The sequence below is a fragment of the Acomys minous genome, assembly GCF_964271855.1.
Source record: "Acomys minous genome assembly, chromosome: 18".
Classification (NCBI taxonomy): domain Eukaryota; kingdom Metazoa; phylum Chordata; class Mammalia; order Rodentia; family Muridae; genus Acomys; species Acomys minous.
Genome location: NC_140501.1, coordinates 7,298,531 through 7,325,592, shown reverse-complemented (window position 1 = coordinate 7,325,592; position 27,062 = coordinate 7,298,531). Strand labels below are relative to the sequence as shown.

The 27,062-nt window shown below is 37.9% G+C and overlaps 1 long non-coding RNA gene across 1 annotated transcript in view; it reads right to left on the bottom strand.

The window, feature by feature from the left end:
* Window positions 1–5,901: 5,901 nt before the first annotated feature.
* LOC311589708 overlaps window positions 5,902–27,062 on the bottom strand; it is a 30,544-nt gene continuing 9,383 nt past the window's right edge. Inside the window, exon 3 of the long non-coding RNA XR_014776631.1 lies at window positions 5,902–6,069. This is a non-coding gene — a long non-coding RNA (uncharacterized lncRNA). The remainder of the gene's footprint in view (window positions 6,070–27,062) is intronic.

Sequence of the window (27,062 nt, the reverse complement as noted above, 5' to 3'; positions counted from 1 at the left end):
TACATTGAAAGCAGTGCTAAGAGGAAAATTCATAGCACTAACTGCCTTTAAAAAGAAATTGGAAGCATCGCACATAAACACCTTAACGACACAACTGGAAGCCCTAGAAAAAAAAGAAGCAGAAACACCCAAAAGGAGTAGACGTCTGGAAATAATCAAACTCAGGGGTGAAATTAACAAATTAGAAACTAAGAAAACAGTCCAAAAAATCAACAAAACCAAGAGCTGGTTCTTAGAGAAAGTCAACAAGATAGACAGACCATTAGCCAAACTAACTAAAAGGCAGAGAGACAGTATTGAAATCAACAAAATCAGCAATGAAAAGGGAGACATAACAACAGACACTGAAGAAATACAAAGAATCATAAGATCCTACTTTGAAGGCATATATGCCACAAAATTTGAAAATCTAAGGGAAATGGACAATCATATGCAGATATAAGTGAGTATATACCATTTGAGTCTTTCTGCTTCTGGGTTAACTCACTCATTATGATCATTTCTAGCTCAATCCATTTATCCACAAATTTCGGGAATTCCTTGTTTTTAATGGCTGAATAGTATTCCATAGTGTATATGTACCACAGTTTCTTTATCCATTCTTCTATTGAGGGACACTTAGGCTGTTTCCATGTTCTGACTATTATGAATAAGGCTGCTATGAACATGGTTGAGCAAATTTTCTTGTTGTGTGCTGGAGCATCTTCTGGGTATATTCCAAGGAGTGGAATAGCTGGGTCTTGAGGAAGCCCTTTTCCCATTTTTCTGAGATAGCACCAGATAGATTTCCAAGTGGTTGTACTCATTTGCATTCCCACCAGTAATGAAGGAGTGTTCTTCTCTCCCCACGTCCTCGCCAGCATGTGGTGTTGCTTGAATTTTTGATCTTAGCCATTCTGATAAGTGTAGAATGGAATCTCAGAGTTGTTTTGATTTGCATTTCCCTGATGATAAAGGAGGTTGAGCATTTCTTTAAGTGTTTCTCAGCCATTTGATACTCCTCTGTTGAGAATTCTCTGTTTAGTTCCAAGCCCCATTTCTCAATTGGGTTATTTGGTTTAGTGGTGTTTAATTTCTTGAGTTCTTTATATATTTTGGATATTAGACCTTTGTCAGATGTAGGGTTGGTGAAGATCTTTTTCCACTTTGTTCTCTTGACAGTGTCTCCTGCCTTACAGAAGCTTCTCAGCCTCATCAGGTCCCATTTATTAATTGTTGACATTAATGTCTGGGCTGTTGGTGTTCTTTTCAGGAAGTTGTCTCCTGTGCCAATATGTTCCAGGCTCTACCCCACTTTTTCTTCTAAGTGACTTAGTGTCTCTGGTTTTATGTTGAGGTCTTTAATCCACTTGGATTTGAGTTTTGTACAAGGTGACAAATATGTGTCCAGTTGCATTTTTTTACACATAGACATCCAGTTAGACCAGCACCGTTTGTTGAAGACGCTATTCCTTTTCCATCGAATGGATTTGGCTTCTTTGTCGAAAATCAAGTGACCATATGTGTGTGGATTCATATCTGGGTCTTTGATTCGATTCCACTGATCAACCAGCCTGTATCTTAGTGGCCAAGAGCACTGCCCAGTCTTGCACAGAATCCTGGTTTGGTTTTCAGCACCCGCATACACCTTAAACCTTCCACGCCTCCAGTTCAGGCAGTCTAGTGTCCTCGCTTACATGTGCACCAGATACACATGCATTGCACTTACATACAAGCAGGAAAATCATCATACCCATAAAATAACATTAAGTAAATCTTTTTGAAAATGGTAGCACGGGTAAGAACCTTAAACTTACAATTGGCATCTGAGAGGTCCTGTCTTGTGGGGCTGAGCTCCTAGTGACTGAGATCAGACTCAAATCAGAGTTAAATTGTTTCATAGCCAGCTGATGTCAACTGAAGAATGTATTTCTTGATATTTCGAGAACCCTCTCTCTCCCCCACACACACACTGTCCGAGATTTTTTCTGTATTGTTTATGAGACTAGAGATGGAACTCAGCTTTTGTTCCACAGACCACAAGGTTGAAAACTTGGAAATAATTTAATTGTGCATGGTTATTTTGATCTGCAAAAAGATGGCACATCTAAAAGTACCTCACATTCTGTTAAAAGGGTAAGAATATTCCTGAAAGTCATAGGTCCGCCACAAGCTGTCTCTGTGAATGAACATTGGAGCTGAATGAAACTCTTGGGGAAGACATTGAAATGAAAAGTGAGACATCTAGTCAACCATCTGGAATTTTCACACACAATGCCAAGCATCCAGATCCTTGCTAAAATCTGGAAGAGCACTAGCTGTCATTTGTCATGAGGATTTTGTCGACATTAAGATAGTTTCAGGAAAGGTTGACTTCCAGAACCTGGGATGCATTCTCTAAGGGAGCACATTGGCACTAGCATGAAACTTCCCATCTTAGTGTCAGCGTTGTGAGTAAAAGCCTAACAGAAAGTATCTGTTTACATCACTCGAGCTGAATCCCCCAGCCTGATGCAAAGTCTGGATTTAACTTTGGTTAAAATACAGATGTAATGCATAGGCTGCCCAGCCCACTGCCCCCCTATACTAGTAAAGAATGGCAGGCATTACAGTAGAAGAAACTCACAAACAGAGAAAAACAACTGCAAAGCAGAAGAGGCACTCTGGGAGCCAAAGCCCAGTCTTTCCTTAAGGTTTAGAGGTTTTAAATGTTTCAGGTTTTGTCCTCCAATATAGGGTTGGTAAATTCGAATAAAGACAATAGGATAGCTCATAGTCCCATAACTTTGGCTCTGGTCTTGAACTTGTCAAACTGCTCTACAGTCAAGAGGGATTCTACTGGCAGGAATAACAACCTGCCAGGCCTTCGTTTCAAGCTTCTAATCTTTTGTCGGAAGGAAGAGAAAATAGCTAAGCTGTCTTTTTTATCTTTCATTATAAAAAGAAAACAAACATGATGGTTTAGCATGTCAGGTTTGCTAATGCCAATGGTAACTGTAGCCTTAACATAGCCTTTCATGAACACAATGATTCCATAACTAGTCACCTCCAATATAATTCCAATGGAGCATTTAATAATTCTATAACCCAACATTTCAGAATATGAGGCAAATGTTTCCCTAGTCACACGTGAGATCTTGTGTTTATCTATAGCAACTCTCAAACTTCTAATGGGCTTCATGAAAATATATGCATAATTGATATTTACATAAAGGCACCTCTCCCTCTCTCTTCATGGCCATGTATTTATAACCAAGGCCTCCCTCAGAAAGTACAGCACTTAAATTCATTTTCTGAATATACAGTCCAATGATAAGTGGACATATTTATTCTTTTGATCACAAAAATTTCAAACACATGTGCCTTCAAACATATTAATCCCCAGCAATGGAAACAGTATCATAAAACAGATATTGTATACTACTCTGTAGATAGATTTTATTTTTAATTTGTTGCCTAAGGTTGAGATAATAAAGATATTTAAAACTGAAAAGATATTCTAACCTCTACCCATAAAGTTTCTGAAAGCTCAGGGGATCAAGGTGCTAGTCATTATTACAATTTGTCTATTTTCAGAAACATTTACTACTTACAATTAAAAGAGAATGGTGGAAAAAGACTTTCTCAACAGACAATTACTCATTGCTTTCAGTTTGTTCCTGGAAATCATTAAATGATGTTTTTCTAAGTAAGTAATAAATTTTCCTCAAGTGTCTAGCACACTTTCAAAATATATTTAACAGAAGTAGATATAATTTTATGCATCTAAGTTAGTATAACCTGATATCATAAAGTAAAACTATTCAATACTAAGAAAACACTGTAATGTATTTTATTAGTATTAAGTTATTTTCTTTAGTGACTAAGAATTACATGGAATTGTAATTGACAAACTGAATGTTCATTACTATATAAATAAAGACACTGCATGACCAAGTCAATATTTACAGTGCAGTGAAAAAGAGAATACTGGTAAAACATGTGCTGGCATTTTCTGATAAAAGCAATTACAGTAAACTAGAGGCAAATATGCTAAAAATCAAACCATCAGGAGAAAAACAATAATCCTGAGATAAACCTCAAGTCATTAGAGGTATTTCTCCTTATCAATAAAAACACTCTGAGAACTTCAGAGCAAAATCAGCCATGTTCTGATTGAGATTTTTAAGAATTACTGAGAACTTTATGGGACAGCAAAATCACATGCAGATTATATCGACACGCATCCTTGGACCCACAGATAGGTCTATATTTTAGACCAAACTGTTAAGAGAAAGGGCTCACAGATGCTGCTGTATTACCTCTGGTTTAAGGAGCACCTGAGATGTGGATTGGGCATTGGCATAAACGTAGTTGGCTGGCATCAGCGATAGTAACAGGTGGCAGAGTGTGCAGTCAAATCACAAAGGCAAAGCTGTTTGCATTTCCTGTGTTAGTTTGGTCTTTTCTTTTGGTAGATATAATTCCCATGATTACAAGCATTTAGTTGTTTTTCGAAACAGGCTCCCGCAAGAATAAAAATGTTTATTTATTCATAATAATTCAACATGTAGAAGTTTTTAATCTATGGTAACAGAAAGTATGGTGTCTGTATTCATGTATTCTGTGACAGCATATAAATCCCTCTGTAGGCAACATTTTCTTTTTTTTTTTTTCCCACTCTTAGGTATCAATCTGACATTTTGAAAGGATGAAGCATGTTATCATGAACCCATCCTGGTGGTTCAATCCTATAACCTTAGGTACATTACAGGCTGGACTAAGAGGATCACAATTTAAGGCCTCTCCAAGTTACAGTGAGCTGATGACCTGGAAGGTTAACTTAGCAAGATCATGTCTCAACGTTTCAACTGGGGGATGAAGGTACCGGAGTTATTAAAGTGCTTGCCTACTGTGCACAAAGCCCCAGGTTTAATCCCCAGTGCTGTGCACAAAAAGAACTGTATTAAGAACCTCTATTGTCAACTAATCTTGTCACTATTATGTGTTTCATGTTTCACAGTGCATGCATTAATGGCAAGAAATCCATTTATTAAAACACTATTGGCTTTGATTATTATTGCTATAAGCACCTGGGGATGTTCCTTACATCAATGCATTTTGAGATTGTCATTGTAATGATCACATTTTTGTTTTTATTATGGTTTGCAATATTTTTAGTTTATTCATACTAACATTAATATATGAGTAAAATGACTGTGGTAACATTCACAGTGGCAAAATTCATAAGAATTCACATGTCTATGTTCTTTTAGAGTGTAAAAGTGAAGAAAAATAGTCAACAATAAGTCATGATGCAGTTTATATTGGGATTAGGAAATCCTCCTTTTACAATTCACTGGTCTACATTTTAATGAAATAAATACCAAACTACCATCTGTACAGGCGTGTAATGGAAATCCGCATTCTTCTGAGAGTTGTGAGGGAAGGAGCCACTCCAGGTTTGCTTAAGTTTTCAGATGCTCAGCTTTTCCAAAGTCTCCTCCCAGCATTTCTGGCCTATGAAAAACTCTACCCAAATTCTCATTTTTTAAACGAAAACATCAGTAATACTATGCCCTGCATTAGGGACCTCATGTTAACTGTTCAAAGCCCCTGTCGCCAAGAAAAATCACATCTGGAGATACAAGTAGTTTGAATTTCAATAATAAAGAAACATTTGACTCTATTCATGACAACAAGAAGTTAGGAAGGCAGGTAAAGATGTCTGGGTTCTTTACAGCAGAACAGGGCAGAAACAGAGTCAGTGTTTCATCTGTAGCATTGAGACCAGCTGGTGTCCTGCTGGAGCTCCCGCTTCCCATCTCCTGCTGAGATTTGTTCCACTCTCCACATCAGCAGTTCTTCCTTTACCATTTTTGTTTGTTTTCTTTATCGTGCAGTCATTTGTTTTCTATAAACCAATTATTGCTCTTAAATTTTAATCTTCAGCTTTGCTGAGTAAAGTAACTTTAAAATGTACTATACTTATCCCTCATGAACATCTGACACACTGTGGCTGTGTTATTGGTCTTAGTGACATCCAGTGGCCATGACAGGTCAGTGGCAGGAATTCAGATCTTTTCCAAAAGCACCTGTGCTGTGTTGTGCCTGTCAGGAAAATAGAAAAAAAAAAAACCACATATTCTTCATTTACTGGCCATTTAAGCAAAAGTGTAACAAACTATCACTTAGTCTTTTGTGATTCATAAATTAAATTATTTTTCATATACAAAAAGTTAGAGTGTATTATATTTAGTTTAATTTTATATCACATTTGATAATGCAATAATGAATCTCATCGTTTAAAAACATGTAACTACAAAAGCTGTTTTAATGGATCAAAAGTAAGCAATAGCTATACAATGGTATAACAGTTTGTTACTTGACTATAGAGCACTTTTATTTAAATACCATTATCAAATATATGTGTGTTCCAAAAACTCAATGTGTTCTTTCTAGATTCTTTTGATTTAGTGTTTTCTAAAAATTATATGTTTCATTAGAATGTGTTGAAGAAATCAGGTTGAAGCTTGACTTCTTTTAAGACTGACTATCTTCTTTTAGGGTAGATGAAGTGGAGGCTGAAAGACAGAGCTGGGGACAAGAGAGAATCAGTACACAAATGTACTTTGCAAGTTTTTGTGACATGAGACATGTTACTGGTGTCTTTAGTCTGAACTTCTGATAGCGGAAATGTAGATACAATTTCTAGTGTCAAACTAAGAATTTACTATGAATAATGGTTACGTAATACCTTGTAATTTTAAAAAAAATCAGTCATTAAATTAAATCTTTCTACCTCTGAGAAGTTTTTGGCTTTGTGTTTTGGAGAGGCAAAATGTGACACTGTTCTTCTGAGAAATCTCTTCCTTGGTTTGCTGCTTGGGAACTGAAAGTTGGCTTTCATCAGGGACCTGGGGCCCTGAGAGGTTATCCATCCATGCTTTACTCGATGCTCCTACACCCATGAACATACAGGCAGCACTGAGAGATTTTGTTTCTTAAGGGAGTGAAGTCAGGAAGGAAAGTGATGAGAGTAAAGAAAAATAATGAGAAGAGTGGGATGAGAGAATAGTTACTTAAAACGTATTGTATGCATGCACAGAAGTTTCAAACAATAAAAAGATAAAACATTTAAAAAAATAAATCTTTCTATACAACACAAGGCAAGTTGTGTGCAGCCCCTTTTACTACAAAGCCCCAAACTAGAGCCATGAATTACTAGAAAATCTGTGTAATACGCATTGGTAGTGAACAGAACTCAGGACTACGGCACTTGGTGTGTCACTGGAGAACGGATGTGCATGATATGTAAGAAAGGGCTCAGAGGAGTACATACTTAGTGCGAGGTGCTGGGTGATGGGATGGAAGGAAGTCGAGGGAAAGACAATGGAGCCCAGTAGCAGGTAAAGGCTTCAGAAAGAAGAGCTGGCCTTTAAAGAGAGCACAGGCTTTAATTATGGAGGAAAGGAAGAGACAATGCAATTTAATTCTAGGCAAGAAATGAAGTTTAAGCAGGGAGAGAGGGCGTAAACCTCGGAACACCCAGGCAACCAGCTGCCCCCAGGGACAGCTGTTTGGGAGAGGACATGGCATATGGCAAATGAACAAGTGAGGCAAGCTCCTTCATGCCTCGGCCACAGACTGACAGGCAAAGGCCAGAACATGAGTCATTATAGATTTTTAGAGTTTAGTGACTTAATACAAAGAAAGATGCACTCAGTTACAATGAGTAGCTATTAGAGACGTAGTGGTGGTCTAAAGGTTAGAGGGTAGTTTTGGGAAAGATGACTCAGGGGACTCCAGGGCACTAAATGACTTTTGTTATTGACAGCCTTTGGAAGGTACAAGTCAACATGGAGCCACAAAGTCATGCATGGTCTGGACTGGCTGGAATTGCTTCAGAACAAAAATAGGGGGCATGGTTGTTTTAGAAGAAACCATGTTTTGGCCTTGTGGTTGTTTGAATACAAATGGCCCCATAAGCTCATAGAATCAAATGCTTAGTCATCACCAGAAATGACACAATTTGACAGGATTAGACAGTGTGGCCTTGTTGGAGGAAGTGCACAGTTGGAGGTGGGATCTGACATTCTCAAAGGCCCAAGGAAGGCCCAGTGGATCTCTCTCCCTGGGGCCTAGAGATCCAGCTGCAGAATCGCAGCTCCTGCTCCAGCACCATGCCTGTCTGTGAGCGAACATGCTTCCTGGAGTGATGATAATGGACTTTGAAACTGTAAGTAAAACCCAGTTAAGTGCTTTCTTTTATAAGAGTTGCCATGGTAGTGATGTCTCTTCTCAGCAACAAAACCCAGACAAAGACAGACAAATCATCAGGAAATTCCTGAAGAGAAAGTGAAGTGTCGAGGATTGAGGTCAAAGGTGAGAAATTCATTGATCTCATCTCCAAGCTTAGACAAGACAGTGGTGTCTTTCAGACCCTTAGGGCAAGTAAGGAAAGTGGTGGGGTAAAGTTACCAAAAGACAGGAGTGCGAAAATTCACCCAACCTTAGAGAAGAGAAAAGCTAGATTAAAAACTAAGAAGAAGAATATCCCAGTTCTGATTTGAGTTAGGGGTTAAGATGTTTTTAGATCTAGATACATCTTTTAAGTTGACAAAGAGGAGACATGCTAGATATTGATTTTCATTCTGAACTTTAGAGTCAACAAGATTGGGCTACTTGTAGTTTGTATTTGTAGTTTGCCAACTACAAATATCCAAATCACTATGAATATAACATTTATATAATTCCTGGTTGCTTCCTGGTGTATGTAGTTTGTTTTATTTATGTGGAATAAGATAAATGTGTATGTTAAAAAATAAATATAATAATAAAAATAAAATTTTAAGAAGACAAAAAAACTAACAAGAAAATAATAATTAAAAAAATAACAGAGAAGATGAAGTATGTATCTCACCCATAGATACCTACATAGAGTGTTTGCCTATTATGAGAAAAGTCTTGAGTTCAGTCCCCAGCACCATACTAAAAGTAATAACTTATGGACATGATTGTTATTTTTCTGCTACTGGGACCAAGTGAAGAAGAGAGGGCTTTCCTTGATTGTGATTTCAGTGCATTGGTGAAAGGAGGACAGAGCAGAGGAGCCTGCATCACAGTGGTCATTACACCTACGTTTCTCCTTTTTTCTCCTCTACTCCATCTGCCAAGTTTACCAAACCATGTTGTGTAGTGATCTTCTCTGAACTGAAACACTCCCTCCTGGAGTGAGAAGCAGGCTTAGAGCACTGATTTGTAGAAACAAAATATTAAAACGTTACATCTCTACTGTCTACTTCTATTCGGTTAAAACAGGTTTTGTGGTTATAATCTTTGAAATTATGGAATATATTATTTCCTTAACAAAAATAAAACTGTATGATAATCTCTACTTTTTCTATATGAGAACTCATTTATTTTCTGAATCAGCAAGGATGATTTATCTCATTAAAATGGCATATAGATGAAGAATAGGTTCCCTTTGCTGCTTTCTTAGCCAGAAGAACAAACCAAGCAACACTTAGATTCTCAGATGCTGAAACCGACATGGCTCCTCTCAAAGGTTGTGCAGTGCTGGAGGAGATGTCTGCAAGTCAACCAGCCAGCTCCAGATGCAGGGGCTTTCCTTTCCAACGGTGCAGCTGCCTTTGAGTCATCTGTGCTCCTCAAGTACCCCTTGACTACATTCCTCTAAGAACCCCCTGCATACTCGTACACTTACTAAATTAGACTTGGATGGAATCACTTAACTGGTCTAATATTGGTATCCTATCTATGGTGAATATATAGAGAGAGATCTGTTCCTGTCTTCCCAAGAAGGCCACCCAATGCTTGTGTTGCTGGGATTCAGGATTTCAACTGAATCTTGTCAACTCAGCAACCTGTCCATGGAAATACCTACACAGGTCTGTCCTCAGGAGCTTGTCACTAGTTCTCCAAGCCTGTCTCATGTCAATCAATAAGACTAGCCATCACGAATCAACATCTTGTCAGCTAACATCCACAGGCAGTTCTCAGAGCATCACACTCTACTGTTAACCTCCAGAGGCTCATGCCAATTGCATAATGCAAAATACTTTAGCCTGTCTGCAAAAGTATAGGCAAATTGACATAAATTAGTAAAAACTGTAGCAACAAAATAAAAATAATCCACACAGATTATGTACATTCAGCTTAGCTGAGACAAACAGAAAGACATCAAACTTCTGTTAGCAGCTTCAAGGGAAATGTTTTCACAGGGTGACTGGGCCTCCATCCAAGTTTCTGAAGCTGGAGGAAATATGTTATTGTGGAAATTCATTTATTAAATGGAACAGGGTCATTCATCCAAAGACCCTGATTGATAACAGAAAACAGTGATACTTGGAAGAAACAAGAAGATACATTTAAAAATCACTTTGAAATTTTGCGGTATGTAGTTTATTTTATATGTGTGTAATAATATAAATGTATATGTAAAAAATAAAAAATATTATTAAAATGTAGGTTTTTAGTATCTACAAAAGTCTAGAACTATCGTAACTCATGTTCATAATTTTCTTTATACATACAATCTTAAATTAACATGTAGTATAGTGACCTTCATTTTAGTGTATGGTGATATGAATTTTAATACATGTATAGAATTGTGTATCCACTATTGTAATCTTTGAAAGAAAGAAAGAAAGAAAGAAAGAAAGAAAGAAAGAAAGAAAGAAAGAAAGAAAGCTGAGGTAGTTAGAAAAAAGACCACAGTGTGGACAAGGAACATGAGGCCGTGGAGAAAGGGAATGCACAGCATTGTCAAAGTGAGTCTCTTTGTACCTGTAAAAACATGAGGGCAAAGGTGCACAGGAAGTTGATTTGCAAAGTCACCAGTTAACTTGACTCTCCCAAAGTCAGATCTGTCTCTGAGACATCAACAAATACAAGAGTAAAAACACATAAATTGATTAAAGGCAAGAGACACAATGGGATTAGGGGGCTGGAGAAGTAAAGCAAGGAGCGGAAAGTCTCTGTGGCCAGTGGTGCAGTGAGCCAGGGCTGGAGGAAGTGGGGAAGCCAGCCATGCTGAACTTGCACAGAAGGCTCTACAAGGCAGCCAGCTGGGCTGAGCCACACAACACTCCCCAGCAGCAGAAGGCTTTCCATGGAGCAATCCAAAATGAAAGACAAGAAGGGCCCTCAAGGACGTGCAAAACATGGGCAGGAAAAACATCTAGGCAGCTGACCACTTAATCCGTGGTAGAACAGAGGCAACTGTGGTCTAGTGAGAGAATTGTGCTCGCAGCACAAGAGTCTGTGACAGATAGCACTGCAGTTCCTAGGCAAAAAGAACGCAGGATGAGGCATTTCTGGAAGAGTGAGCAAGAAGACGTAGGAAGAAGCTCATCCTGACATTTTGCAGTGACGGTGAACAATATTTCCTGAGAGACTATTTAGTGATAGTAGTTTTGTGTGGGTGACTAGGGTGACATGGACATATTAAATATAAGATCAGGGGCTCTGATAAGAGCTTAGATGGTGAAAAAATATTGAGTGATAATCTGAGTGCCAAAGAACTGTGCTAAGGTATCACATACTTAGTGTGTGTTATCATTAGATGTTAAACCTGTTCTCACTCCAAAGCATAAAACATGTCTACATATTTAGAGCTGCCTTTCTATGCCACGTGGTTTCCTCATTCTGATGGCAAGCACTGCTAGCCAGAACCACAACTCTATAACCTACCACTGCTAGGTCTACCCTCAATCTGTGAGACTTAACAGCATCTCTTGGTATTCTAACTTTCCTTTTGTTTGCTGCATACACAGTACTGTGCGGAAGAGAAGTTTCTAGCTAAGTAAACCACTCTTGGTTTTAAATTCCATGTCTTTACATGAAAAAAATATTTTAAAAACTTCATATTCAGAAACCTCTGTTTTGTTGACACTCTTCCTATGCAGTTTTGCCTCCTTTTAAATCTCTAATTCTATTAACTAAAATTATTTCTGCCTTAGGTTAAATTACAGCATACACTTGAAACCATCTCCTAAGATGCTAAAGATGTACATCAATACCAGGAAAGTGGGACAGAGGGGAGGACATCCTATTGAGACTCTAGGTGAGAGAAGCATGGGAGAATGGGGAAATAAAAAGATCCAGAGGGTCCTAGAAACCTACAAGAAGAACATTATGATGGGCAGATCAAGGCCCAGGGTCCTGCTCAAACTATGGCACCACCCAAGTACAATATGTGAACCCCTACCCAGATCTAGCCAATGGACAGGACATTCTCCACCGTTGAGTGGAGAGTGGGGTCTGACTTTCACACAAACTCTGGTGCCCCATATTTGACCACGTCCCCGATGGGGAGGCCTGGTGGTACTCAGAAGAAGGATAGCAGGCTACCAAGAAGAGATTTGATACCCTATGAGCATAGACTGGGGAGGAGTTCCCCCTCAGTCACAGTCATAGGGGAGGGGAGTAAGGGGAAAGTGGGAGGGAGGGAGGAATGGGCAGATACAAGGGATGGGATAACAATTTAGATGTAATATGAATAAATTAATAAAATATACTTTTAAAAAGATGCTAAAGATGTACTTCAATATATGGTAACAACAACAACAACAACAACAACAATAATAATAATAATAATAATAAATATTTATATAATATATTATGAATTATTTATTGTTATTTATTATGTATAATATTTATTAGTAGTAGTGCTAATCATATTAGAATATACATCTTTATTTTTTAACAGTTAAGGCCTTTCTTTGGCCTCTCTAAGTACCTTGTTCCATTTACTAAAACAGCCATTTTTTTGTTTCAAACATGTGTGTTAAACTACTCAAAAACTGTGGTTCAAATATGGAAGATAATGAGAAAATGAATCTTAAGCATTTCACTATGTAAGAGCACACCAAAACTTCATGTTTGACACTTTAAATGATACATGAAAAATAAACTTCAGAGCTGGTAAGATGAGGTTAAAGATGTATATTGGCAGGCCTGATGAGCTGAATTTGATGCCTGGGATCCACAAAGTAGAAGAAGTAAATCTACTCTCAGAAACTGTCCCCTGGTGGCCAATCTAAAATCAGTGTGGTCTTTACCATGCCCTCTGAACCGTTTCCCAGGCCCTAGCTCTACTTACGATCCCAGAGCCTGCATCAAAAAGGAACTACCAGTCAGGTCCCACCTAGCAAACACAGCAGCAGTGTGGTCTACACTGTGCCCTCTATAAGCCAGTTCATAGGCCCCAGATCTACCTGAAATCCTACAGGCCTACTGCCATCAGAACTGACAACACCAAGAACAACCAGCATAATCCTAAGGGCCAGCCTAAGAACACACCCAGCAAAACCCACAGCAAAATGGCACCACCAAAACCCAGCTATCCAAATAAAGCCAGTCATGTATATCCTAACACACAAGAAACACAAGAAACAGCCTTAAACTTCATCTCATGAAGATGATAGAGGCCTTAAAGAGGAAATTAATAAAGACCTTGAAGATATACAGGAAAATACAAGAAAACATGAGAAGGAAATGAATAAACAGTTCAGAACATGAACATGGAAATAGAAACAATAAAGAAAACACAGACTGTGAGATCAAATACCTAGGAAAAGGAACAGGTATTACAGACACAGCATCACCCACAGCATACAAGAGATGGAAGAGAGACTCAGGTGTGCCAGATATGATAGAAGAAGGTAATATATCAATTTAAAAAATGCTACATATAAACGGTTTCTAACACAAAACAGCCAGTAAGATTTGGATACTATGAAAAGATCAAATGTAAGAATAATAGGAATAGAACAAGGAGAATAGTAACAGCTCAAAAAGCCAGAATATCTTCAGCAAAGTTATGGAAGAAAAATTCCCTAACCTAAAAATAGAGATGCAGATCACCATGGTCTAAAGCTGGACTTCAACAACAACAACAACAGAAATAACAAAAAGCTTACATGGAAAATAAACAATGCTCTACTTAATGACACCTGAGTCAGTGAAGAAATTAATAACTTCCTGAAATTCAATGAAAGTGAAAAAAAATAACATATCCAAATTCATGGGACACATTGAAAGCGGTACTAAGAGAAAAATCCATAGCACTAAGTACCTTTATAAATATTGGAAATATGCCATATGAACAACTTAAGGACATATCTGGAAGACCTGGGAAAAAAGAGAAGCAAAAACACCCAAGAGGAGTAGGTGTCTGAAAATAATCAAACTCAGGCCTGAAATCAAAAACTTAGAAACAGAGAACAATTTACAGAATCAACAAAACCAGAAGCTGGATCTTTGAGAAAATCAACAAGATAGATAAAGCATTAGCCAGACTAACTAAAAGGCAAAGAGACACTATCCAAATTTTAAAAATTAGAAATGAAAAGGGAGACATAAAAATAGACACTGTAGAAATACAAAGAATCATAAGATCCTACTTCAAAGGCACATATGCAACAAAATTTGAAAATCTAAGGGAAATGGACAATTTTCTTGATTGATTACATTTGCCAAAATTTAATCAAGATCAGATAAACAAATTAAATAGTCCTATTTCTTCCACAGAAATAGAAGCAGTCATTAATAATCTCCCAACCAAAAAAAAAAAAAAAAAAAAAAAAAAGTCCTGGGTCAGATAGTTTCAGTGTAGAATTCTATGAAACCATCAAAGAGGAGCTAATACCCATGCTCTTTAAGCTATTCCAAAACATAGAAATGGATGGAAAATTACCAAATTCATTCTAGGAAGCAACAGTCACTTTGATACCTAAACCTCACAAAGACTCAACAAAGAGAGAGAATTTCAGACCAATTTCTCTTATGAACATTGATGCAAAAAATAATCAATAAATAAATACTCACTGACAAATACAATAACATATCAAAGATATCATTCACCATGACAAGTAAGGCTTCATTCCAGGCATGCAGGGATGGGTAAATATATGGAAATCCATCAATATAATCCACCATATAAACAAACTGAAAGGAAAAAAAAAAAACACGATCATCTCCTTAGATGCAGAAAAAGCATTTAACAAAATCAAACACTTGTTCAAGTTTAAAGTTTTAGAAAGATCAGCGATACTAGGCATATACCTAAACATAACAAAGGCTATATACAGCAAGCCAGTAGCTGACATCACATTAAATGAAAAGATACTCAAGGAAATTCCTCTAAAAGTGGCTCACTTTCTCCATATCTCTTCAATATAGTTGTTGAAGTTCTAGCCAGAGCAATAAGACAACAAAAGAAGATCAATGGAATCTAAATAGGAAAAGAGGAAGTCAAATTATCCCTATTTGCAGATGATATGATAGTGTACATAAGTGACCCCCAAAATTCCACCAGAAAACTCCTAGAGCTGATAAACACCTTCAGCAAAGTGGCTGGATACAAAATTAACTCAAAAAAGTCAGTAGCCTTCCTATACACAAATGACAATTGTACAGAGGAAGAAATTAGGGAAACTACACCCTTCACGGTAGCCACAAGTTATATAAAATATCTAGGATTAACTCTAACTAAACAACTGAAGGACTTATGGGGGAAAAAATTTCAAATCTCTGAAGAAAGAGATTGAAGATGACATCAGAAGATGGAGGGATCTCCCTTGTTCGTGGATCAGGAGAATTAACATAGTAAAAATGGCCATCTTACCAAAAGCATCTTGGGAAAGGGGAGGCTCCAGGGATCTATGAGGTTGACCCTAGTTGAGATTTCCAGCAGTGGGGTTAAGGAGCCTGAATTAGCCATCTCCTATATCCAGATAGGACTTCCAGTGGCGAGAAGTAAACACTGTGTTCAGCAGCACATGTCTCTAACCACAGTACACGAACAACGGCTCCCAGAAGCTCACTGGACAGTAACCCTAGCACAGAGGTAAGTGCATCCAAGGAGGTCATTCAACAGCCACTCTAGATAAATTGGTGAGCTCTAGGTTTGGCTAGAGACACTCCACAGGTCAAAAAAAAAAAAAATTAAGACAAAGAGCAATGGAAGAAGGCCGCCAATGGAAACCTATGTATGGAGGCACCTGCTGACCTACTGTGCATGCACACACACACACACACACACACACACACACACACACACACACACAAGTATGATGATTTAATTTTTGTGTAAATTTCATACAAAGAGTAATGGGATGCCTAGAAGATAGGACATTTAAGCTGAAAGAGAAATTAAGAAAAGAAACAAAATCCACAATAAGTACTAAAGTGTATGGTTAAATAACATATATAATTCCTTGAAAGACTCTGAAATCCTATGTTCATTTTATCTACTTCCTTTCCTTGGGTCCTTGAGGAGAAAAAGGAGATCAATGTGCTAGTTCCTGATCCATAGCTCAAGGCTCACATAGCTCCTCATAGGTCAAGGCTCACATAGCTCTTGGCATTTTTCATATGACGTTTCATGCCAGGAAGTCCATGATCATTTACTACAATGACTACTCCATTCGTGGACAGCTCAGATGAGTTATAACTGAAAACTTCCATGGAGGGTCAACAGAAGTTTTGCATATTATTAAATAATTCTTTTCTTGTCTACTCAATGGGTCTGCTGGTGGATGAGCAGGAAACAACAGGGCTCTGTGCTGAAATTCCACCTGCACCAGCTCTTTAATGACAATTGAATAGGAAACGAATACTTAGCAATTGTTTCACAACAAAGAATCCCAAAACTGCATGAAATAGACACAATGTTTTGAGACCCTTATTTTTAAAGCCTTGAAAATCAATAGCACCACTAAAAGTAAACAGCAGGCACAACTTATTACAGGATAAATACACCATTGCTGTGTGAGTTTTTTTCTAAAGAGAGTTCTGACAACTATATTCCAAACACTTGTTATAAGTTAACCATGTTGCAATTTCCTAGTAATCATTTTATGAAAAAATACCGTTCCTTATTAGATGATTTACATAAAAATAATTTACAGTGCCATTTGAATTTATTTAATTATTGAAATGCCAGGCTAAATGTGTTCTCTGGAGAAATCCTAGTAAAACTGTAATTTCATTAGTAATTGGAAACAATGTTGCTTATTACTTTCTGTGCTGTATACTTAACTGAATTTCTTAATAATTCCCAGTGATAGAGAAAATGGGAATAAACAGCTGACGAAGACTAAGCAGGCTGTGTCTGTCCAGATGCAGTTAGAAAGGAGGGGACACAAGCATGCCTTCCAGTCACCAAAACCTGTGTATTCATTTTAAAGAATTCTCAATCAATGAAATACAAATAAATTATTAGTGAAGTCAAATACCACAGCTTTTTGAATGCTATTAATCTCAAAAACCATTTGAGATTTCCTTATGTACAATGGCACCATGAGTTTTTTGAATTTCAATGCACTTTGTGAGTTGTTGAATGTCAGGAAATTCAAATAGGTCAAAAAAAAGACAATAGTCATATTTCAATCATTATAAACTATAATTTATATACTATATACTTCTGGCTATGTAAAATCATCTGTAATTCTTTACATAATATTTCTGTATGTGTGTGTGCTTAGATTTATTTTTCAGTTTACTCTTATTTATTATTATTTTTCATGTTACCTAACAAGCCATCTGGGAGTTACAACTTTTCCAATTATTTCTCTTAAAATTGATTGATATAACAACACTTCTACATGCAACTTGGTTTATTAGAAACCTTGAGTCTTGGGCTGGAGAAATGGCTCAGCACTTAGGAACAGACACTTCTCTTGCTGAAGACCTAGGTTCAATTTTCAGGACCCACGTAGTGGCTCTCAAGTACCTATAACTCCAGTACCAGGAGATCTAACCACCTCGCTCCAGTTAGAATAGCCGTTACCAAACAGATGAAAGACAAAAGCACTCAAATACTAAAAAAAAAAAAAAAAAAAAAAAAATGCACATAGGGTTCAGCAATCCTCTGTGTGTGTGTGTGTGTCTGTGTGTATGTGTCTGTGTGTGTGTGTTACATAGATGTAAGCTCAATTTTCTTAGCAAATGTATCTTATTACAAACGTATTAACCGAGAGTACCTTACTTATACCCCAACTAACTGAAACAATAGGAAAAGATGATTAAAGAATACAATAATGAAACCGTAAGGATATCAGTTCCAAGGAATGATTCTCCTGGTGTAATCAGCAGGATTTCTTCTGGTGGAACCTGGAGTAACCAGAACCTGGAACCTCAGCCGGAGCCCGCAGCCCAGAGCCTCGAAGCCTTCCCTCGAGTGGTTCTCTCTAGGAGTATCTCAAAGTGGAGTGCTGAAAGCCAAAACTATCTCCAGTCTCCAAAGGCCCTGCCTCATGTTTGGCTCACATTTATACCTCCTCTCAGGATTTGTTCAAGGATGTTTTTTAGCTGGATAATAACCAATCTTCCCCTCATGGTGGTTTGACTTCTAAGGGGATAAACATCACCTGTTCTCTCACAAGTGTTTTTCTCATCCCCCATTTGTCGTCTAAACAAAAACCATGTTTATCTCTTCTTCAGATAGATAGATAGATAGATAGACAGACAGATAAATAGATAGATAATAAATAGATGATAGATGTGGAATGACATTAGTATTTCAAAATGAATTTACCCCCTGTACTTTTCAGTATTATTCACAATAGCCAAGATATAGAACAATTCAAAGTGTCTGTCATTGAGTGACTTGCTAAAGAAAATAAAAATTTTGGATGCAATCCAGTCTTTAAGACAAAAGAAACTGTAATTCAGCATAAAGTTAATTATTCTGGGGGACACTGTATATGTGAAATGAATCAGACAAAGAAATGAAAGAATAAAATAAAAATGTGCGGTAATATGTTGATGAACTGAGTAAAATCATCTCAAAACATCACACTGCACCTATAAACATGTGAGTTTTCCGTTTGTCAATGCAAAATAAAAACTCAATTTAAATGTTAAACAATGTTTTGCTCTTGCTCGTATCTCACTGACTCTGAGCAGGGTTATAAATCTACTCTGTCTAAGGACTTTGATATCCACAACAAGTGGCGTCACCTCTCCAAACATAAATATGTTTTGCTTTAGTAGAAGATAATAATGTAAAATTGAATTACAAAGCAGAGGCACGGGCTTATGCAAAATGGATGCTGTCTTTCCTATCTCCACTTGCACCGTTTCTGCTGCTTGTTCTCATTGTTCAGTTCCCGATTCCCAAAATTCCCTTAGCTTGAAAGGTTTGATGTAAGTTGGGGTAAAAGAGAGGGTGGAAAACAAATTAATCACCTCAAGAGAAAAAAAAAAGTGTTTGTTTGGCTTTTTTCAGGACTGATGATCTCAGGGCAACGAAGTCAGGTTAGCGCACAGGAAATGAAGTAGTGGAACAATTTCCTCAAGATTTCGCGAGAAGTCACCTCATTTATCATATCTTTTTTATTTGCTTCAATCTATAATGCTGAAGGGTATGTTTTCCTTCAAGTCTTTGGAGGTTTCCTGACATTTTTATCTTTTTATTATTTTATATTAGATACTAAATGCATGCAAAGTATTATTCTTGTTTCGAGTTATGTACATGTGTGCATCCGTTCACAGGTATTTCCACATAAGCGCAGGTACACAAGGAGGTGAGAAGTGAGTGTCAGGTCTCTTTTGGGCTACAGATAGAAGCATTTGACAGCTGCCCCATGTAGGTGCTACGAACCAAACTTGGGTGCTCTGAAAGGCCAGTAAACACTCTTAACAGTTAAGCCAATTCTTCAGGCTCCCAAAGCAATATTTATAACTAATAGGGAAGGTATGGTATGAACTTATCAAAGAAAATACATCCTCTGTAATTCTATTGAAATAACATACAGGTATCCTGCAAACAACAAAAGGCACCACCTTCCCAGGTAGATTTCTCTCTACCAAACCAGAAGCTATCAGTCTACACATTTTGTCCTTATCTACCACCCCAACTTTTGCCATGTTTTGTGAATGCTACATATTTCTATACTATGATTGGTGAGATGATGGGTAATTTTAGATGTCTTCTTAATCAGGTTAAGAAATACCTAGCAACATGTAAAGCCACGCTGAGATGAATCTGTAAGGGTATTTCAGAGAGTAACAGGTTGATTTGAGGTGCTAAGTTGAGAAAGTCCCATCTACAACAAGGGCAGCATGGTTCTAGTTAGTTAGGACCGGAGACAACAAATACGGTTGAGTTTCCCTCTACTCAAGAGCCGAGAGCAGCTTATTCTATGCTATGTGCCAGAGATCAAGAGCTCTGGTGCTCCCAGCCAAGGATAATACATGCAGTAAACTTCGAACCCCTACCCAGATCTACCCAATGGTCAGAACATTCTCCACAGTAGAGTGGAGAGTGGGATATGACTTTCTCACATACTCTGGTGCCTCACATTTGACCATGTCCCCTGGAGGGGGAGACCTGGTGGCACTCAAAGGAAGGACAGCAGGTTACCAAGAAGAGACTTGGTACCCTATGAGCATATACAGGGGGAGGAGGTCCCCCTCAGTCACAGTCATAAGGGAGGGGAGTAAGGGGAAAATGGGAGGGAGGGAAGAATGGGAGGATACAAGGAATGGGATAACCATTGAGATGTAATATGAATAAATTAATAAAATATATTTTAAAATTTAAAAAAAAGGACTCTGGTGCTCAAATGTACAGCACTGCCTTCATCGCTAAGGCTTCAGTCTTGGAGGGTGCTACACCATCAGCTGTCCTAGTTAAAAGCATTCAAAGTTAACTAAACCACAATCATACTGCTCCAGCCTGCACAGGACCTACTTAACGTAACCACAACTTGAGCTAAAAACCACGATCTAACTTCAGCACTTTTCCTGCGCTCCCCCCCACAATACTCCTCACAGCCACTATCACAAATTTTATAGCTGTTTCTTTGCTCTCTCATTTCTTATTCGGCAATGTTGAGTTATGTCCATGTAGTGTAAAAGTAACTTTCATTCTCCTGGCTCAGTTGTTGTCTGGGAAGCTTACTGCCTCCTTCTGCTAACCTCGGCCTAGGCCTGGAAGCTTCCAGCCTCCATACAATCTAACCTACATATAGAATGTTTTCAGCCTCTGAGACTCACTGCTTAATGAGCTCACCCTTACTTGTTCTTTCTGAGCTCTGACCTGGCTGGTTCAACTCAGCTGTTCTCGCTCAAACTCCTCCCAGCTGACTAATTTAATCTGGCTTCTCTCTCAGGCCTGAATTGCTCTGCTTGGCCTCAAACTAACTCAGCAATCTGGTCTGATATTCTGGCTTCTTCTCATTTTCTGGCTAGTTCCATCTTCACCTGAGTTCTCTCTCTGCAACCCATCCCTGTATTACTGTCCTGATAAAACTGCTTCCTGTCTGTAAAACTGCCTCTTTTGTTGTTGATGTTGTTGTTGTTGTTGTTGTTGTTGTTGTTGTTTGGTTGTTGGTTTGGTTTGGTTTTTCGAGACAGGATTTTTCTGTGTGATAGCCCTGGCAGTCCTAGAACTCTCTTTGTAGACCAGGCTTTCCTTGAACTGACAATGACCCATCTGCTTCTGCCTCCCTTGCCTCTTAAGTAGTTTCCCTTTTATCTCTCCTCTTGTGAGAGTTGGGCATATCCTATTCTGTCAAATCTTCTCTGACTCATCACCTCTTCTTCCACTCAATAGGCATCGCTTTCAAACATGGGTGCTTCCTTCTAAACTAACTTTACCTTCATTTTGGGATTAAAGGCATGTACCCCCACACCTGGATCTAAGCCTTTCTTTACCTGATACTAGCTCTATACCAGGCTGGCCTTGAACTCGTATCTGATTGCTTCTGTCTCCTGGATTAAAGGCCTATTTGTATTCCAGCCAGATCACACACCTAGAAAGTCTTTGGATATTATCTCTAGCCAGAAAAAAAATCCATGTTCTGGATTAACATTCATCTACAGTATAGTTTCTTTAGGTATGATATTACATAATTTATTGAAGAAGACGCCTTCCTAACATGTTCTTTGTGAGATTCATTCATGTTGATTCATATCACCCTGGTTATTATTCTTGTTATTACCTAGTTCTAGTAAATGACTTACTAGTTCTGATGGTGAGTATTTGCTATCTCCTAAGATTTTGTTAATTTGTTGGGGCAAGGAACAAGCCAGGCTAAGCCAAAAATATCACAAAAAATCACACATATACACCTATAAGTAGATTTGCTGGATCATATGACATACCTTTAGACATGCTACATAATATTCAGTCATTATATATGATCTCGTGAAGCCAAGGCTAGCCTTGTACTCTGGATACTTCTGCCTCATGAAGCCAAGGCTAGCCTTAGACTCTGGATACTTCTGTCTCAATCTCCTGAGTACTAGGATAACAAGAGGGTGCCACCACACATACTCAGCTTTCAACTATACTAGGTAGAGATATCTCATTGAGATGTTTTAACTTACATACCCTTGAAATTTAATGTAATTGCATAAGTTTTCATGTAGTAATTAGCTTCTTGGTTTTGTATTTTTTTTAACTTCTATAGTATTTTTCCAAGTTGTTTTCAAAAGCATTTTTAATTTTAACTACAGATAGATAGATGACAGATGGATGGATGATGGATGGATAGATAGATAGATAGATACACACATACACACATGTACATGTGAGAATGTGGTTTTGAACTAATTTTAAAGTAAAACTTTCCTAACAGTTTATATACTATCAATAATAGTCCTTTTACAGAGAGATGCATTACAAACAATTTTCCAACCGGTTCTCTTCTCTTTTCTTTTTTTTGTGGTATCTTAATTTATATGTGTCAATACTTATCAATATCTTATTGTATAATTGGTTTTACTTGGCATACGGTGTAATCAATTCCAATTCTATCTTAGCATTTTGCCTTTTTCTTCAACAAAGTCAGTGATGTTTTTTTTTCTATCACATTTAGGTCTTTACCCTAACTGATTTCCCTGTGTACTGGGTTTCTATTTCCTTTTAATTCTTTCCTTTTGTACTTTCTATTTTTGTATATCTAGGTCTCTTTTTCACTGATTTTCAATAACATCTCTGGCATTGTGTCAATGATTATAGCATTTTTAGGTATTTTTCTTGCCCTTCCTAAACTCCTTGTTCAATTATTTATGCCTCAAATGTCAAAGTCAGAATGTCTGTAGCCTCATAACAGATCTGCATGCCTAGTTAGGAGGCTGCTCTAGTATTGCTCATTTGCTTTTGAGGCAGGGACTCTCTGAAGCCCAGCATGGTTTGGAACTCTCTCTGTAGATTGGGATGGTCTTGAACTCACACAGATCTGCCTGATTCTGCTACACAAGTGCTAGAATTAAAGGCAACATGCCTGGCTGGGGCTGTTCTATTTATTTTTCATTTTTCATTTAAATATAATCGGCTTTACACTTTTTACACAACAATACTTACTGGTATTTTTAATTAAGTTCATTAACTCTCTAGATCTTTTTGAAAATAAGTGGTACTGTGTATTTATTCCTTTGCTCCATTTTATTCTTTTGATCAGATTGTTTACATGGGTATCTGATCTTTCATCTTTTCAAATAGAATAATTTATTCTATATATTACTTTCTTACCACAAAATAGTGTATGTAATAATCTCATTGTTGCATCATTCTGAATATTTTCACATTTGTCTTATCTTGGGGGCCAATCAAATTATGGAAAAATGAGATTTTAAGTATCCAAACACAATAATGTGACCAAAGCATGTGATACGATGACATTAGTCCATTGCTCCTTGCTAGAAGTTAGTCTATAGCTTTTTACACAATCAATATTCACAAATATCTTACTACCTTGAAAAGGCATATTTTCTAACTGTGGAGGTTTACACTTATATGCAAGTAGAGGTAACTTTTTTATGATTTGTATGTCTATTTCCTTTCTACTGCTTGGTTAGTAAAAAAGGATATCTGAAAAAGCAATCTCCTGTTGTTTTTGCTAACCTGTAAGTTTGGCTATGATTGTTTCATGTTATAATTTACCCACCCAACCAGCACCCACCCCTTGCAATGGTCAAAGAGATACTTTGTTGGTGATGGTGTTCATTCAGTCAATCAGGGGAAGAACAGATGGCAGCTCTTTGTTCATTTTAGGTTGCTGCCTGGCTAGGTGGCCAAAGCTGCCTAGGACTCATAAAAATCAAATCAAGTCAAATCTATGCAGATCAGAAAGAGGAAGGCAGACAGAGATCTAATTTCATCCACGCCACATGGTGCAGGTGGAGAAAGAGGGCCACAGACCTGCCCTCTCCTCCATAGCACAGGCAGGCCATAAGCACACAGAGCTTGGCCTACCACCATGTAGCACTGAACTGGAGGTAGAAGACAGACCTGCAGACCACCATGCTATTCACAGATTTACCCTTTGGCCTATGGCCAGTGCAGCACAGAGGTCATGAGAGTGGGAGATCTGGCCCTGCTCCTTACCAGCTGTAGCATGCAGGAGAGCAGGCCGTGCTCTTCACCTGGGTAGCACAGTAGGTCTGGTCCTGGTCAAGGGGGAGGATGTGAGCCAGCCACAAGGGCAAGAATATGGGAGAGCTGTCTCTGCCACTAGTAAGCCATTAGGTGGCATGGGTTTGAAAGGGATGCCCTCCTCCTCCTCTCCCCCATTTTCCACCTGCACCCTCACTGGCTGTAGTACTCGCAGAATAGCAGACCCTGAACCTTGCCTGGTCAACACAGGAAAGCTGGCCCTGATGGCAAAGGCACGAGAGAGCTGGACCAGTTCATCTACCACCCGGACACAGATCCAGGGTTCTGAATGGGCCTGCACCAAAATCTACATCCTCTGTGAACATTTGGAACCTGTGAAAGGGCCAGTCCTGCTCATTCAAAACTGCAGGATCTCCATGACACAGGGCAATGACAGGATAACGGGAAATAGGCTCAGTGAGGATCCAATGTTTGATGGTGTCACAGAAGCCAGAGATCTTGAATATGAATGAGACTAATGACTCATTGCAATGAACATTTGCAAGCGAAGATGTGTGGACAGAAGGATTTGGTGTGGGACACACTGTGATACCACGCAGCTTCCACAATGAGAGGTTTTCTATGCTTTATTTTTGTTTCTTTGGTTGTTGGGGGGCACTGGGGGGGAAATTCTTGGTTCTTTTGTTTTGTTTTGTTTTTTGTTTTGGAAGGGGGGCTACAAGGGCAAAGGGTGGATACAAGGGGAGCAAGAGATGTGAGTGGAACTGGGGTGTATGAAACTCACAAAGAATCAGAAGAAAGGTCTTAAAAGTTACAATTTATCTACCTTAATAGTTATGAATTAGAACTGCTATACCCAAAAATGTTCAAATATCTACTTTTGTCACTGTAAGGTGACATAGTTTGCCACATTAATGTTTTGTATGAAATTTTCTTGTTTAGGAGATACATTGCTTTCTTGCACTCTGGTTTTCTTATTATTTAGATACGTGCCTAAGTAAAGAAACAAGATAAGGAAACTTCCTTTCCAGGTATCCTGCTTCGGTTATCCAAGATGATCGCCTTTAAAAGACCCTAGTTCACATTAGGTGTCTATCATCTACCGCGTTAGAGCCCAAACACCCAGCACCTTCTTTCTAGTACTAAGAGTTCCTGAGAAAAAAACGTAACTCCCATAACTCCCTAAAACATTCTTGTGAATCCTTGCCTGCTGCTCTGTTTGCCTCCTGTTTTCTCTGCTTTGGGGCCTGTGTGTACTTATTCCTATTATATTTTCTTCTGGTCCACATGTGCGTTTTGACAAATGCTTACTGCATTATACCCATCATTCCTAGATATTCCAGTATTTTTTGTTTGTTGAACTAGAGCTCACAGGCTGATTAAATCATACTGATAAAACCATTCTTTCTCTCCCATGCTGAGTGCTGCCTAGGAATTCTGCATCAGCTGGTTTAAAGTAGCTTGTTGTGCTTTTCTTATTTTTAATTACCAGCACACAATAAAGACACAAATTAAAGATATCAATATGGACATGATTAGGAAAGGAACATAATATCACAAATTTTTTAAATGTGGCATTTTGAAATTAAAAATACAGAACAAAGCACATGCATTTATATTTCTTCAAAGAGCTAAATCTTCGTAATGGCATATATTTTATGAGGGAAAATTATTAACTTCAAACTTCTTTCTATAAAATTATAGATATAAGATAAGCATATCAAATGTGAGAATGTTAACTCTGTTCTTATTTCTTTAAAATATCAACTTTATAGCCTTAAAAGAAAAAGTTGCTTTGAAAAAGTAAAAGAATAAGAAGTCATAGCACTCAGATATCTGCATTGAAGAGCACAGACAGGACCTATGGGAGACTTTTCTTCCACAATGTCAGTTGGCCATGCCAAAGGCAATATAAATTAATCCTTCCCACCCCACAGCTCACATGAACTAACAAGAGTCCTGTTTGAGTTCATAGCCCCTGCTTAAGTTCAGTGGCATTTACTAATCTTATTAATCCTTTATTCTCATTAAGAAACATATTAGATGGGTGGTTGTATGAGCTTCGATATTGCTTTTTTCCCCCTTTGGGATTGATTGATATATGGTTGACAGAGATATTATGTCTTGATATACATATGCAGAGTGAAATAATTAACATGATGAAGCTAATTAGCATACTCATCACCTGAATATGTGGCTCTGAGTTTTGTAAAGTATGGACAATGTTTACTTATACTGATTGTAAGAACCTTCTGTTATTTCACTTGATATTCAATTGTTTCAAAGTCATAAGGATTGGAAGTTTTACCTTGCACAAAGTCAACACCATTGCTTTCTTTTTCCAAGGTGTGTTCTTAGCATTTAGTTTTACTGTTGCAGAGTGGAAATCATCACAAACACTGTGGTTTCATTTCCCAATAGAATGTTCCCAACATTTACTAGGAAAAATGTTGTTGGTGCTAGAGATTTTTCTGTGTTTGTTTCTTTGGAGGCCTTTTATCATATTAATTGCATTGCATTCTAATCTTAATTTTATGAAAACTTTGTTCATAACAGTAATTTAATTTTATTAAAAGCATTTAAGGAATGTTTTCATTAATTATGACTATTTCCTTCAGAACCTGAGTATAAGTGTGTGTGTCTGTCTGTCTGTTTGTGTGTGTATTTGTGTATATGTGTCTGTGTGTGTCCATTTGTGTCTGTGTGTGTGTTTTTGTATGTGTGTCTG